This window comes from Pholcus phalangioides, unplaced genomic scaffold (genome assembly GCF_987345545.1).
Source record: "Pholcus phalangioides strain wild (caught in Gottingen) unplaced genomic scaffold, Ppha-v1.0 ptg000008l_1, whole genome shotgun sequence".
NCBI classification, from domain to species: domain Eukaryota; kingdom Metazoa; phylum Arthropoda; class Arachnida; order Araneae; family Pholcidae; genus Pholcus; species Pholcus phalangioides.
In genome coordinates, this window is record NW_028301601.1 from 48,240,900 (window position 1) to 48,254,705 (window position 13,806).

At 35.8% G+C, this 13,806-nt stretch overlaps 1 protein-coding gene and 1 non-coding gene across 4 annotated transcripts in view; one reads left to right on the forward strand and one right to left on the reverse strand.

The window, feature by feature from the left end:
* Positions 1–1,317: 1,317 nt before the first annotated feature.
* TRNAR-UCU (transfer RNA arginine (anticodon UCU)) lies at positions 1,318–1,392 on the reverse strand. Its single transcript has one exon. It is a non-coding gene; the product is annotated as a tRNA-Arg (tRNA).
* A 6,470-nt stretch (positions 1,393–7,862) lies between these two features.
* The window catches only part of LOC149084428 (uncharacterized), a 410,069-nt gene continuing 404,125 nt past the window's right edge, over positions 7,863–13,806 (forward strand). For all 3 annotated transcript variants that reach the window (XM_089234820.1, XM_089234819.1, XM_089234818.1), the window contains exon 1: positions 7,863–8,253. The gene's annotated coding sequence lies outside the window, so the exon portion shown is untranslated. The remainder of the gene's footprint in view (positions 8,254–13,806) is intronic.

Genomic DNA, 13,806 nt, shown 5'->3' on the forward strand with positions numbered 1-13,806 from the left:
CCTTAACGGGTGCGGTGCTCGGCGCAACAACAGTAGCAAGTCATGTGTCTTGGCAATTTCGGAGTCCTAAAAATATTCCTGTTGGGGAGCTTTTACCCCTGATAGCATATACTTTGTTAGGGAGAGGAATCGTCTTCGAAAAAAAAATATATATTATTACAGAATACACGAGTGCTAGAAAATATTGATTCAAAAAATATAACCACAATTAAAAGCAAATTAATGGAAATTTTAAACAGATAAAAATTCCCAACGGAAGAAATTTTTAAATTAGTGGAAAAAGTTATAAGTTCAAAACAAATTAATATTAGTTTATCTAATGAAAGAAAGAAATAATTCCAGAATAAATGAAAACTCCGAATTAATGTAAGAAATAATTCTAGAGCTTGTGAACAACCAGAATTAAGGAGAAAATCATTTTAGAATTGAACTTCAATAATTGGGGAGGGGTTTGTTTCTCGTTGAAATCTTGGCTCTGGGTCACTTTGGCCCACAACTAAGAACAAAAATCCATTCAGTCACCCTGAGGAAATATCTATTTTTCAAATTCTCTTTTGATTTTGAATGAAAAAAAGGGTTAGTTCGATGATTTATTACTGTGTGTACGAATTTGTTTCACTTTTACAACTGTGAGTCTGGAGCCCGGTGTGGCCACGCCTTTCGCACACCTCTAAGGATGCGATCATAGTGAAGCGAAGAGATACGAGCGTAGCGACTACGAAGAAGAAAAAGCCTTAAGGGTGGAGGAAGCGATGTCCGCGCATACTAGAAGAGGACGGAGAAAATTGCCGGTGTGATAAATATATTCCTCTGCGGAACTTCTAACGAATTGGTAGATATTGGAATGTGTGTGTATGTATGGTGAACCTTCCGTGAAATTTGTTTGTGTGTGATACTTGTTATGTGTAGTGCTGCCATCTGCAATTAATTTTTTAAACTATGAATTTTTCCTCAACTCATAGTGCGTTAAATGCAATGGATGAATAACTATACCGTTGTGTAGTCCTCTTGCTCTCTGCGGTGAGACGGTAGGTTCTACAAAACCCATACTCGAGGAACGAATCAAAGGAGAGGAAAGAGGCCACTCAACTAAGTGCGCGATTTGAACAAACAAGTTTTTCGTCATCGCGATCTTTCGCTATCTGCTGATTGCTCCGTTTCTCCAGAAAAAAGAGCTTCTGCAGAGGGATCAGCATCATTACATCCTAACATTTCAGAACCCCCTCCGGTCATTTTCGCTATCCTCCTCCTATTTATGTCCGCTACAGTAAGGGCGGGCCCTACCACTGGGACACCAGAGTACAAAACTTGAGTTACCATCCCTGCCGGGATTCGAACCCGGGACCTATGGATTAGAAGTCCAACGCGCTATCCACTGCGCTACAGAACGACGCGAGTAATTCGAGACTTGCGAGCACGGGGCAAGAGGAGCCACTACTATAAATATTTGCTATCTTTTCCGACACAACTCTGCCTCTTTTGAGGTAACGGAAGTAAGGTGCTTTCCATCAGTCCGGAAATTTGCTTGTGATGATTTATCCTATCTATCCTCCTCCTCCTTTACTATGTGTGAGCATGTCTTCGTCCATTCCCATCAGATTTTTTCTTCCTTGTCGCAATTCTTGCATCGCGTACCTCTTCGTCATTTACGCGAAACATGGGATTATATAGTATATAAAAAGAGTGAAAAAAGGAAAATGAAATACGACTTTTAAAATTTCCCGCTGAAGGACACCAGATTTAATTTTCGACACCTGAGTAACCCATATCCTCATGAGCAACTTACCATAGCAGAGGCGTCTTCGGCGTACGCTGTATCAATCGACGCGCATCGGTACAATTTTTTACTAAGATTAAATTTATTCTGCAGGTGGTGTCGACTAATAGGCGTTCGAGGAACGAAAATTAGGGTGCAGTTCATACATACAATTACAAATGTAATAGGCATGTTTCATAGCGAGACGCTGTCATGTAGCGCCTATAAAGGAGAGCGAACTCATCGTCCATCTTTGAACAAAGAACAAGTTTGCTATTATAAGGCCGGGATCACAGTATAAAAGTTTTATAAAAGTACTTGTATAAAACTTGAAAAATGCTCCCAATAAGATAATTGGTTACATTCTAAAAAATGCAGCCCAAGTTTTATAAAAGGACTTTTATCAAACATTTATAGTGTAATCCCGGCCTAAGAGAATCGACCATAGAACATAGCGGTTCCCTGAATCAAACGCGCCTTTGAAGACAATAAAAGCTGAATTTATTTTCTAAGTATAATCACAACACAAAAATTTCCATTTCTCATACCATAATTTGCATCGATAAAATATCGATAACATGATTAAACCAATTTTTAATACTTTCTTTGTCTTTTGTACGATTTCGAGTAATTTCATCTTAGAATCCCCGTATAAATATTAACGAATAATGCAAAATGTACTCAAGATACTGCATATGTCAAATTGTTTATTTACGTGGAAAGAGAACAATGACAATTATCACGAGTCTCTTCGATATCAAAACTACGTACGTTGACGTTTCTTATCGATGTTTCTCGATGCTTCAAGAATCTTCAAGCTCTGAAATCCAGCCGTTCCTTTTTATCTTCAAGTGTCTCCGAATGTCGTCTCGTGGAAGAAAAATAGAGAGAGACAACACACGGAGACAAGAGGTTCAATTTGTCTACATCGCGAGTGTAAAGTGAACAGATAAACATTTCCCTACCGAAACACCACCTCGACACCTGGTAATGTGTAGCTTCTCGACATTCGTACTTTTTCCTTGTCCCGAAAGAAGAACGATTGTCAATTGTGGGGGTTGACTGTCAGTGGCTCTCGAGACATTTCTTTTTTATTCCGTTCGGAATAAGGGGGATTTCACAGAAGCCATCGTTAGAACTCAAAAAGAATCAATTATATCTGGAGTGATTTGTTTGAATCTTGAGAGAAGTAAAGATTCGACGTCCCTTTGATTTCTTGTTCTCTTCTTTTATACATTTATATATAGCATGCTCTACTCGATAACTTTCATGTCGCACCGCTTTTTCTGCTGGGAATAATTATACCGGGACGTGAGAAGCTCTCCCGGTTGTGCTAAATTCTGTCTAAAATATATTTTATGATCTAATTTTCACTGATGTAATTTTTGGTCATAAATTGGCGATATTTAGTAAATTGGTGATATATAATGGAAATTGGCGATATTTGGATACATGTCCCTGTGAAAGGCGTATATACAGAGGGGCTAAGCGGGCTTTCCGAGATGTCCTTAAATTATATATCTAAAATGTATTTACGATTTAATATAAACTGATTGCATAGTTTTTAGTCAATACACATTGGTGATATTAGTTGAGAATTTGTGATATTTGGTTATATGCCTCGGTAAGAGACGTATTCATGGGGGGGGGGGGCCAGGCGGGCTATAGTTCGCACCAGCAAGTGCGGAAGGGGCGGTGATTTTGAGGAATGAGTGATTATAAAAATTAGGCAAGAATGCGAGAACTTGGCGCAAAACCATGTATCCGACGTTATCTTGGAAGCGAGGGACCATGTGTGCTACCGAAATGATGGCAACTCAGAGTGTGTGCGTGTGTGTGTGCGCGTGTGCGTGTTTGCGTGCAATCATATAAATAACCCAGAGATTGATTGTGCGAGTACGAGTGACGAAGTCTTGAGTCAGTCTGCGACAAAAAGAGTACCCTAGAGTGTGCGCAAGCTTGTGAGTGACCAAAAAAGTGTGCGAATATGTGAATGACCGAATGGGTAACAGAGCGAACAACTACGTCAGCGTGGGACGAAGAGAGGAACCTATAGAGTGCGTAAGCATGGGAGTAACTCTAAAAGTGATAAATGTGGGGGGGGGGGGGGGAGTCAAGAAAATTATACTTTACACAGTTAAAGGGTGGCAAAAAACCATCAAATCGGCTCTACTCTAAATTTCCTCATATTAGTTATCTTTACAAATCTACTATACAGCTTTTGGATCTACTCTTTGCAAATTTTACTATACAGCATGTCCAGGAAGTCCTTCCTCAAGCCTTTCTCTTCTCAACCGGTAAGAGACACATACTTCAATTAGAAAACTTTTCAATTAGAAAATTAGAAAAGTAGAATAATTTTCAAGGCACATTTTTTAGTACATTTGGTAATTTTAAAAGCATATTTCGAAAATTTTTAACCCATTCTTCATACAAATAACGTGCCCGTTTTAAGCATGCCATTTATTTTACTGGGGCGAGGGGTTTCCCTAGTAAACGTTCTGGTTAAACATTCTGGTATAGTGTATATGCCATAAAAACCCATGTTTGTCTTATTACGCACCCATGCAGTTACTGTGGTAAGACTCAAAATGACTGATCCCGTATGTGTGATAACGTCAGTAATCACAAATCAGTCTTTCAAGGTCTTAATACATCAAATTCCTTATTTTTACATCTTTTTTTTTATTTTTTTGTAATATTCCTGTGTATGCTCTTTAGGGCATGTAGAATAATTTTCAAGGCACATTTTTTAGTACATTTGGTAATTTTAAAAGCATATTTCGAAAATTTTTAACCCATAATTCAGCATTTGCATTTTCAAATGCATATTTTGACAATTTTTATGATTTCGTTTAATTCATGCCACTTTTAGATGCATATATATATGTATATATATATGAAGTGTGACCATTATCAGATGTATTGTTTTTATTTTCCTCACATATTATTTTACTTCATAGCATATATTGGCATAATAAAAACACGAAAATGTTTTAATTTTCTGTTTGTTTGTTTTTATGCGCGCGTCGTGCATGTGATTGAAAAAGGTATATACCCTTTAAGAATTTTTGCATGCTTCTGCCATGTGAGACAACAGATTTGCCCAGCCCTGATACCCACTACTACTGCACCAAACACCAACTCTGACCATATCGCTATATTGCAATTTACTGCCATTAGTGAGATGGGTTGGAAGTGAAGACGTTGTCTATCGGTGGCCGCCTCGAGTTCGTTAGGGAAAATATCTTATCTATATCCTTCTTCCCTTGGGTTCGAACCCGGGACCCTGACAACAACCTTGACGATGGTAGACGAGTATCTTACCACCATGCCACTCGGGCACCCCTGATACTCACTGAAACGTATTTAAAAAAAATTAAATAATTTCTTGCGTACAATCATCAGATGCCAGTTTCTCTACTTTGAGGCAAAAAAAGTCATCGTATCATTCGCATATGTGAATTTTATCTACCACTAATTAAACTTCAAGGAATGAAAAATGCTGTGTTTTTATTTATTGCACAACAAACACAAACACTTAGTACACATTGCCAAAAATTCTATGAATGGAATACTTTTTGTTTAGTTTCACTGTACATTTAGCTACTGAACCACAATTTTAAGGATTGCTTGGCATGCTCATATCCCCCAAATGTATTGAATTGTTAATTTTTCCACAATTTCATTCCACATATCGTGTATGAAACACTGTAATAAGAAAAATATGAGCGATACACCTAAGGTTTTGGTTCATAACCTTAACAGTAAATGGCAGAATATCATATTGAAAATTGATAATAATAGAATTAGTAAATCTTTATAAATCATGTTTCAAACTCAAGTAAAATAGCATTCTTCTTAAAACGGGTTCAAAGTTTTTTATTTATGTATTGCATGATATAATAACACAACTCTAAAGTGCGCATAACTTCGGTTTTAAGCGCCATATATATGCAAAATTAGGGCTGTTTTGGGAATAATAAATAATTGGATTGTCATGACAAATGAAAGTGAAAAATTCGGTATTTTCTTCAAAAATGACGTTTTCAACATAGTCGAATACCTTAAATCAGTGATTCCCAAGCTTTTTGAATGACTCCTTGCATATCGTGCTCATATGTCCCGTTTTTTGGGACATTCTTGATTTTTTTTTTTCATCAATGTTCATGAATGTTCTCCGTAAGCAGTAATGAATGAAATCAAATTATTTTTTTGATATTTAGTTGGCGGAACTGTTATATTATGAGATTTCAAACCACCCACACGCTTATTTTTTTAGCTTTGGATCCTGCAGAGGGTGTCATGAACAGACGGAATGCCTATCTTGCCAGTCGTAATGGTTCAGAGTGGGTAAACAAACTCAAGGTCACCATTACCAAACACTGGGTCCAGTGTAAGAATATTTTCGGTTTCCTTTTTTATGTAGGACGAATAATTTTGTTCGACTTGTTATGTTATTTGAGAATGCTCATAATATTTTAATAGTTGTGTGTGCACAGTCAACAGCTACTTTTACTTTATTATACAAAATTGTTTTACACACACACACACACACACACACACACACACACACACACACACACACACACACACACACACACACACACACACACACACACACACACACACAGGAGTATTTCCTATTATACTGCCCACAATAATTTTAACCACCGCCCTCCCTCTTCCTGATATTTTTAAGCCCTTCAAAATTTTCCATAACATCACTTTTCACTCAAAAGAGCTTCATAAAGACTACAGTAGCATTATTAATTGTTCATAGTCTAAAATAATTGTGTGTGACATCACATTCACATATCGCTCAAGTGATCAGTAATTATGCCACGGATCACTTAAGTAATCAGGGAAATGTTCCGCGAGTAGCTTGATTGATCTAGAACCGCACCGGGGGCCGCTTAAGTGCTCTAAAACTGTGCCACATATCACTCAAGGTATCTCTAAATGTGCCACGGATCGTTTAAGTCTTCTGTAACTGTGTGGCGGGTTACTTAGGTGATCTTTGAATGCGAAAGTGATCTAGACCTATGTGAAGTGAAATTGAAGCCTACTTCAGTGATCTGAAAAAGTGCCACGGGACACTTAAATGCTCTGGAATCGTGCCACGGGTCATTTAAGCGATTTGTAATTGTGCCGCAAGTTTTCATTTTTACAATATTAGGTTTGGGGGGGGGGGCAAGTCACATCAGATAACCTTTAGGGCCCCATTTGGTCTGCGGGTCAAGGGTTTACCATTATGGCTTAAAGTGTGGGTCGCAATAAATTTTTAAAGAGAAATTTTGAGTTATTATCCTTCAAATAGTATAGAAATTAACAGAAATCGATTATAGCAACATATAAAGGTATTTTGTTTCGAAATTATAATTTTTTTGAAATATTTTTGCATTAAAAAATGTTTTTTCTTCTGGGGGAAGGGGCGCACGAGCCCCCTATGCCCCCCCCCCCCCGCGTACGTTTCTGATCCCAATATGCGTTAGGAGGTAAGGGGCAATGATGACGAAATTTTTCTGACAAGGGGAGAGGGGGTCAAAAATGGCCAAAAATTTGCTTACGTAATATTTTAACGGCCCCTAGCTTTTCAGCTGAGTGTTAAGACATTTTCAGTTTTGTGAAATTTTTACTTACGCTGTGAAACAGATTTCTTATTCGGACGTTTGCATTTTTAAGACGCTCTCGTGACCCCGCCCCCCTCCCAGTGAGTAGTCACACTTTGGGAACTAACACCTCGAATGAAATCATAATTACTGTATTTATTACACTTATTCGATATTTAGTTCAACTATACGAAACTGACTCGATATTATTTGAAAAGAAATCATTAAATGCCTTAGAAAGAAAAAGAAGCGCGAGAAGAGAGAAGAGCAACACATTGTGGAAGATCTCACTTCTCCAAAAATCTTGAAAAGTCATCATAATGACGCAACACGAGGGACAAATAATGTGTCCGTCCGTCCTTCTATAACAATCATTTCACCGCCAAAAGCGAGTCGAGTTGGCGTCGGAAATCCGCCGCCGCGTTTTTTCAACCGTAAGGGGAAGAGACTCTCTCTCGTATACCGTTAGAAGCTCGGGACCGGCATAATTTTGTCGGTGACCGTGGCAGCAAGTCGATCGGTCGGTCGGTGGTTCTCTGAACTCACTTCACAAAACTTGCACAATTTTTTTTTTTTTATACATACCGTGTGTGTCAAACGAATAATATCTCATTGGAGGGGAAAAAAAAAACAGCAGTAGAATTTGTATCAGTGCTATATTTCATTCGGAAAAATAAATAACTTCAAGACGTGTTACTCTGGGAAGTATCTCATTGAGAAATCTCATAGAAATACATTTGTTGTGTCATTGAGAGGAGTTGAAATAACTCCATTCATTCATGGATCTAATATAAGTACAGTGTCTCGTAGTGTGTGAAGTGTTGCTGATGTAAGTGCTATAGAGGAATTTTTTTTGATTGAACACATGAAAAATTTACATCACATGTAAGTAGTGGTTCATTTCAATCATTAAATTTTAAAAAAATATATATTTTGTTAATATTTTTTACGTTGAATTTCATTTTATGCGTTTACATACTGCGAAATTCATAAATTGATTATACTGAATTCTGAATTTATTGTGCACATACAAAAATGTCTGAATTAACTATATTACTATATATAAATATATACACAAAAAAGTCTCAATTTTGTTTCATATTGGAAAGAAAATCCCATGTTGAAGGTAAAAATTTTATGTTGATATTATACTGAAGGACAAAACTTCCAAATTTATTATATTGCTAGAAAAAAATTCCAAATTTATTGTAATGAAGGAGAAGTTCCATATGTATATTATATTGAAGGAAAAAATTCTATAATTATTAATTTAAAAATATATATTTGTATTTGAATACAAAAAGCTCCAAACCATATTGAGGAAATAAATGCAAATTATATTATGGAAGAAATGTCAACTGCATTTGGAAAAACTTATAACATTTTTAAATTTATTATTCTGTAAAAATTCCTTTTTCAGAACAAAGCACTTTAAAATATATATATATATATATATATATATATATATATATATATATATTTATTTATTTATTTATTTATTAATAAATTTATAATATTGGAAAAGAGCAAAATTTATCAAAATAAAAAACAAATTTTAATTTAAAATTAGAGTTAAAATAATCATGATTTATCACTCTTTAAAATTCATAATTTGCCCTACTCAAACTAAAATTATAGTTTATTTCAATGAATAAAACTAATAAGTTATTATAATGAGAAAATTTTAATCGGAATTTCATATACTAAAAAATGCAAAAGTTATTTTACTTAAAAAAATCATTACTTTTTAAATTATTTAAAAAAACTCAAAAAATTATCATATTTAACAGGAAAGCAAAATTAATTATACTGACAAAAAAATTCAAAATTTATTATACCAGAAAAATTCAAAATTTATTATACCAGAAAAATTCAAAATTTATTATACCCGAAAAATTTAAAATTTATCATACCAGAAAAATTCAAAATTTATTATACCAGAAAAATTCAAAATTTATTATACCAGAAAAATTCAAAATTTATTATACCAGAAAAATTCAAAATTTATTATACCAGAAAAATTCAAAATTCATTACACTGAAAAAAATTCAACATAGTTCGATTCAACAACGTTCAGCAAACGACGACACCGCAAGTAATTATTGAAATTTAATACACTCTTTGAACTTATAAATTTTATTGAAAAATTAGTGGATAAAAAAAAAAAACTTGAAGCAACAAAATTGGAAATTCCTCTAAAATGAATTTCCCATTCGCGTTCCATGGCTACGGAAGTCCAAAAAATTATTCGAAATGAAAACCATTATCAACGCCGTTATAAAACCGGTTGTTTTAGTTCCTAGTAATGAAATTGACGTAACACTTGTGCAAATTACTGGCAAAAACATTGAAAAATGTCAGACAGAAGGGAATTATATATTATGCCAGACGGGGGATGAAATAGTGCCGATCGTATTTCTCGAGTGTCACGTACTCTTACAGAAGGGATTTCACCATCATCATCAGGCTGCGTAAACACGAGGAGGAGGACTACATTGAATACGTTCGGCAGTTCTATGAATAATAATAATAATAAGCAGGAAAAAAAAAGAGCAAATACATTAACAATAAAAAATATTCCATACAATAAATATGGTATTCCTTAAAGACTAGAACGACGGATAGTGATCATTTTGACCCCAGTAGGAAAAAATTAACATATAAATTATTTCTTATTTACCGAACCTTCTTGAGACAGTATCTATTCAGACTCTTTGACTTATTCTTGCAATAAACCCTTGTTCGCGTGCCAATATCTTTTTGGAATTTTGGGCAAAAGGGCTTGTTATGACAAAGACTAATCCCGTGTTTTGTTCTTTTAAAAAGAGGTTTGACTGTATCATTTGACTGTATCATTGACTGTAAAGTTTGAAGTATCATACACTTGAGAAATTTAGGAAGAGATTGCATGTGCGGAATGAAAAACAAAATAAAAACTTGAATAGCCGCCAAATCCTGAGTAATGTAAAATGAATACGTAAGACATTATTTCGATGCCAATCGCATTGCGCACTGTATGAGTTAATTTTTTCGGAGACATCAACGGCATTCATTAGGAGAGCAATGAAATTTCACAATTTCTGGCAGAAATTTCCTTCATCGGGGATTTCGATTTTGTGTGTGTGCATGCCATTCGAGACCTAGAATTTCTTTGCTTACCAACTGTAGAAATATTTATTTTATTTATTTTTGCTCTGTTGAAAGCATATATAAAACAATGGTTCACCACATCATCCAGCAAGACCCACCCCCTCCCCGGAGCATTTCTATAATTAATTACATGGTAAAGAAACAAAAGAAAATTGATAAGAATCGTCTCGGCCCCCGGACTGGAGACATGTCCATCGGCAAAATTGTTGAAAATTCTTTCCGTCGCGTCTCATAATGTTTCATGCACGTTGTGTCAGATATTCATACTGAAAAAAGAAAACACAGAATTACATACAACGTGACACAAAAAATACATGCTCACAAGACACAATAAAATACATACACCGGAGAAGCTTAAGCAGGAAAGAACGATAAGGGGCCGTTCAAGTATTACGTAAGCAAATTTTTAGCTATTTTGACGCCCCCGCCCCCGTCAGCAAAACTCTGACCCCCCTCTTCCCCCCTTGTCAGCAAAATTTCATCATATCCTCAGTTCTGCCCCCTCTGAATCCTCACGCATATTGGGAGCATCAGATACGTACATGGGGTGGGCATAGTGCACCCCCCCCCCTCCGACGATCAAAAATGTATTTATTTTTAATTGAAATTTCGGAAGAAATACCTTTATGGGTTATTATAGTCAATTTCTGTTAATTTCAATGATATTTTATATGATGGCTGTGAACTCAAAATTTATCTTTAATAAATTCATTGTGACCCACCTTCTAAGCCATATAATGATAAATCACATATAGGCCTTTGGCCCGTGGACCAAATATGGCCCTGGCGGTTATCTGATGCGGCCTGTCCTCCTCAAACCTAATTTTGTAAAGCGGCACATTTGGAGATCGTTTAAGTGTCCCGTGGTACAATTCCAGAGCATTTAAACGTCCCGTGGCACATTTTCAGATAACTTAAATGACCCGGGACACAGTTCCAGAACACTTAAGCGATCTGTGACACATTTAGAGATTCCTTGAGTGACATGTGACGTAATTTTGGAGCACTTAAGTGGTGTCCAGTGCGGTTCTACATCACTCAATATACCTGCAGCACATTCTCAGATTATTTAAGTGTGATCCGCGGCATATACTTATGGATCACTTGAGTGATGCGGGCCACAGTTCCAGAGCACTTAAGCGGCTCGTTCACATTTTCAGAGCACTTGAATCCCCGAAAAATTGAGAGATCACTAAAGTGGTTCTGTAGGACACTTATCAATGGGGGGAATGTTACTTAAAGTGCCCACAAACTATCGAAAGGTTTTTCTCGTTTTTGGCACACCGAGTAAGATATCATTAAAAATATTTAATATTTTTATGAAGGGTGGTTGATGACGTAAGCATTATCCAAATCTCCCTCCCCTCTTGTCATCAAAAGTTAGCAAATCGGAAACTCCCTCCCCCCATCGATGCTGACGTAATACTTGAATGGCTCCTAATAACAATACTATGTACAATAATGTAACATACAATCACAGTGCTATATAAGGGAAAAAGTATCTGCAAAAATAAGTACAATATAGCCTATATGCTACCGCCAAACCCGAAGTTGGCCACTTCGCGAACTGGGAGGCCCATTTGACCCGGTGAATGTCCGAATTTCGGGCTATCGCTTGGCATTGGCCGGCGTCTATATGTCGACCCATATGTATAGATCACTAAGATATCGATATGCAGATTCCTTTCATCCTTAGGGATGCCATAGCTGACTATAATAATTATGACCAGCTATGGCTAATTATAAATGTCATAATTATCACAAAAAATACACCATTGTGGTGATGACCCCGAATCATAGGAATCAATGTATAGGAATATATCGGGATCAATATATATATATATGGGCTGGTGAAAGCCCGAATTTCGGACATTGGTTGGATGATCAACTTCAGGTTTTGGCGTATAGCTTACATATAACAGTTATCAGAACAGATAACTTGTCAGGAAAAGCGATACGTCAAATGTAGAGAAATACTTGCAAAACAACGATTACAATATTATACCAGCGAATGCAATGCAGTAAAATTGATAATATCCATATATGTGTAAACGCTAAGTGAATAGAATAACGTACGACGACCAGCTTTTTTTTCCAAAAGTGTACTTTTGAACGACACAACATGGGTACTGGAGAAAAGCAAATACGATGACAGAACATCTGTTTTTCCTCAATATTAATGTTCGCATAAAAAGACTGCACAATTCAGCATGTTTTCCAAACATATGCTGATATGCTAAACATGCTAAATATTTCTAATAGCGATCAAAATGACTGTTATCGTTCTAGTGTGAAATCTAGAGTGAATTCTGAAGGCGTAAAATGACGTAATCTTAACGGTGCTGAGACTTCTCGTATTGCGTTGGAAACATTTTTGTATCTCTGATAAAAAAAATAATGTATTTTTTATATGTGTGGAAGTTTTGAAATCTGTTATAACGACATTCAAGGAATTGCAAAATTATGTCGTAAAATCCGGCGTTGATGCTTTCCAGACACCGTTATCAGACAACATAATTAGACGTTATACATTTTATCGTTCTGATATATAGCGACAGTGCAGATATAAACAAATATTGCAACACCCTCAAGCGATGCCATTAACACGTGTGCATTTTTTAAGTTTGAATTGATAATGAAAATTATATTTATGAGTTTTTTGAAGGATTTGGATTAAATCTAACAAATTTATTCAAATAAAAAATGTGCGCTGATTGGCATTTTTTCCCCTGTACATTCATTCCCTGTAATATGCCCTATATATTTTAATGAAGCGAGCTTTCTCCATAGTTTCAGCAGGTACAAAGTAAAGAGAGGAATGGGGAAATGTGTTCCGTCAAGAATACAGCTTCACAAAAATGTTGTCATTACAAAAAATAAAATAGTTTTTATGAAGGCGAGATATCTCGTCAATATCGGTGGAAGTGTTAAAAATATTTAGAGATCCAATTCTCGGGAAACGTACGTGCTGAACTTTGATAAAAAGTAAAATAAATGTGTATACCAATTAGAGTCCACCGCTTCTAGGTAATCCGTGAACATTCAAAGGGCACAATGGATGGAAATTTACCAATGATCGACAATTCTGTCAACAATAGAAAGAGAGGATTTCCTCAAAGTGTAGAATTCTATCTATTTCCTGAAAATACACTGAAAATGTTGTTATACCAGATGCTGTTCCTATTTTAGTGGCAGTAAAATCTGGGTTCTTTGCGTAATTTTCTAGAGAATCAGCTGGTATCACTTCCTATTTTACGTAATATTCGATTTTTCATAAACTATTTAAAC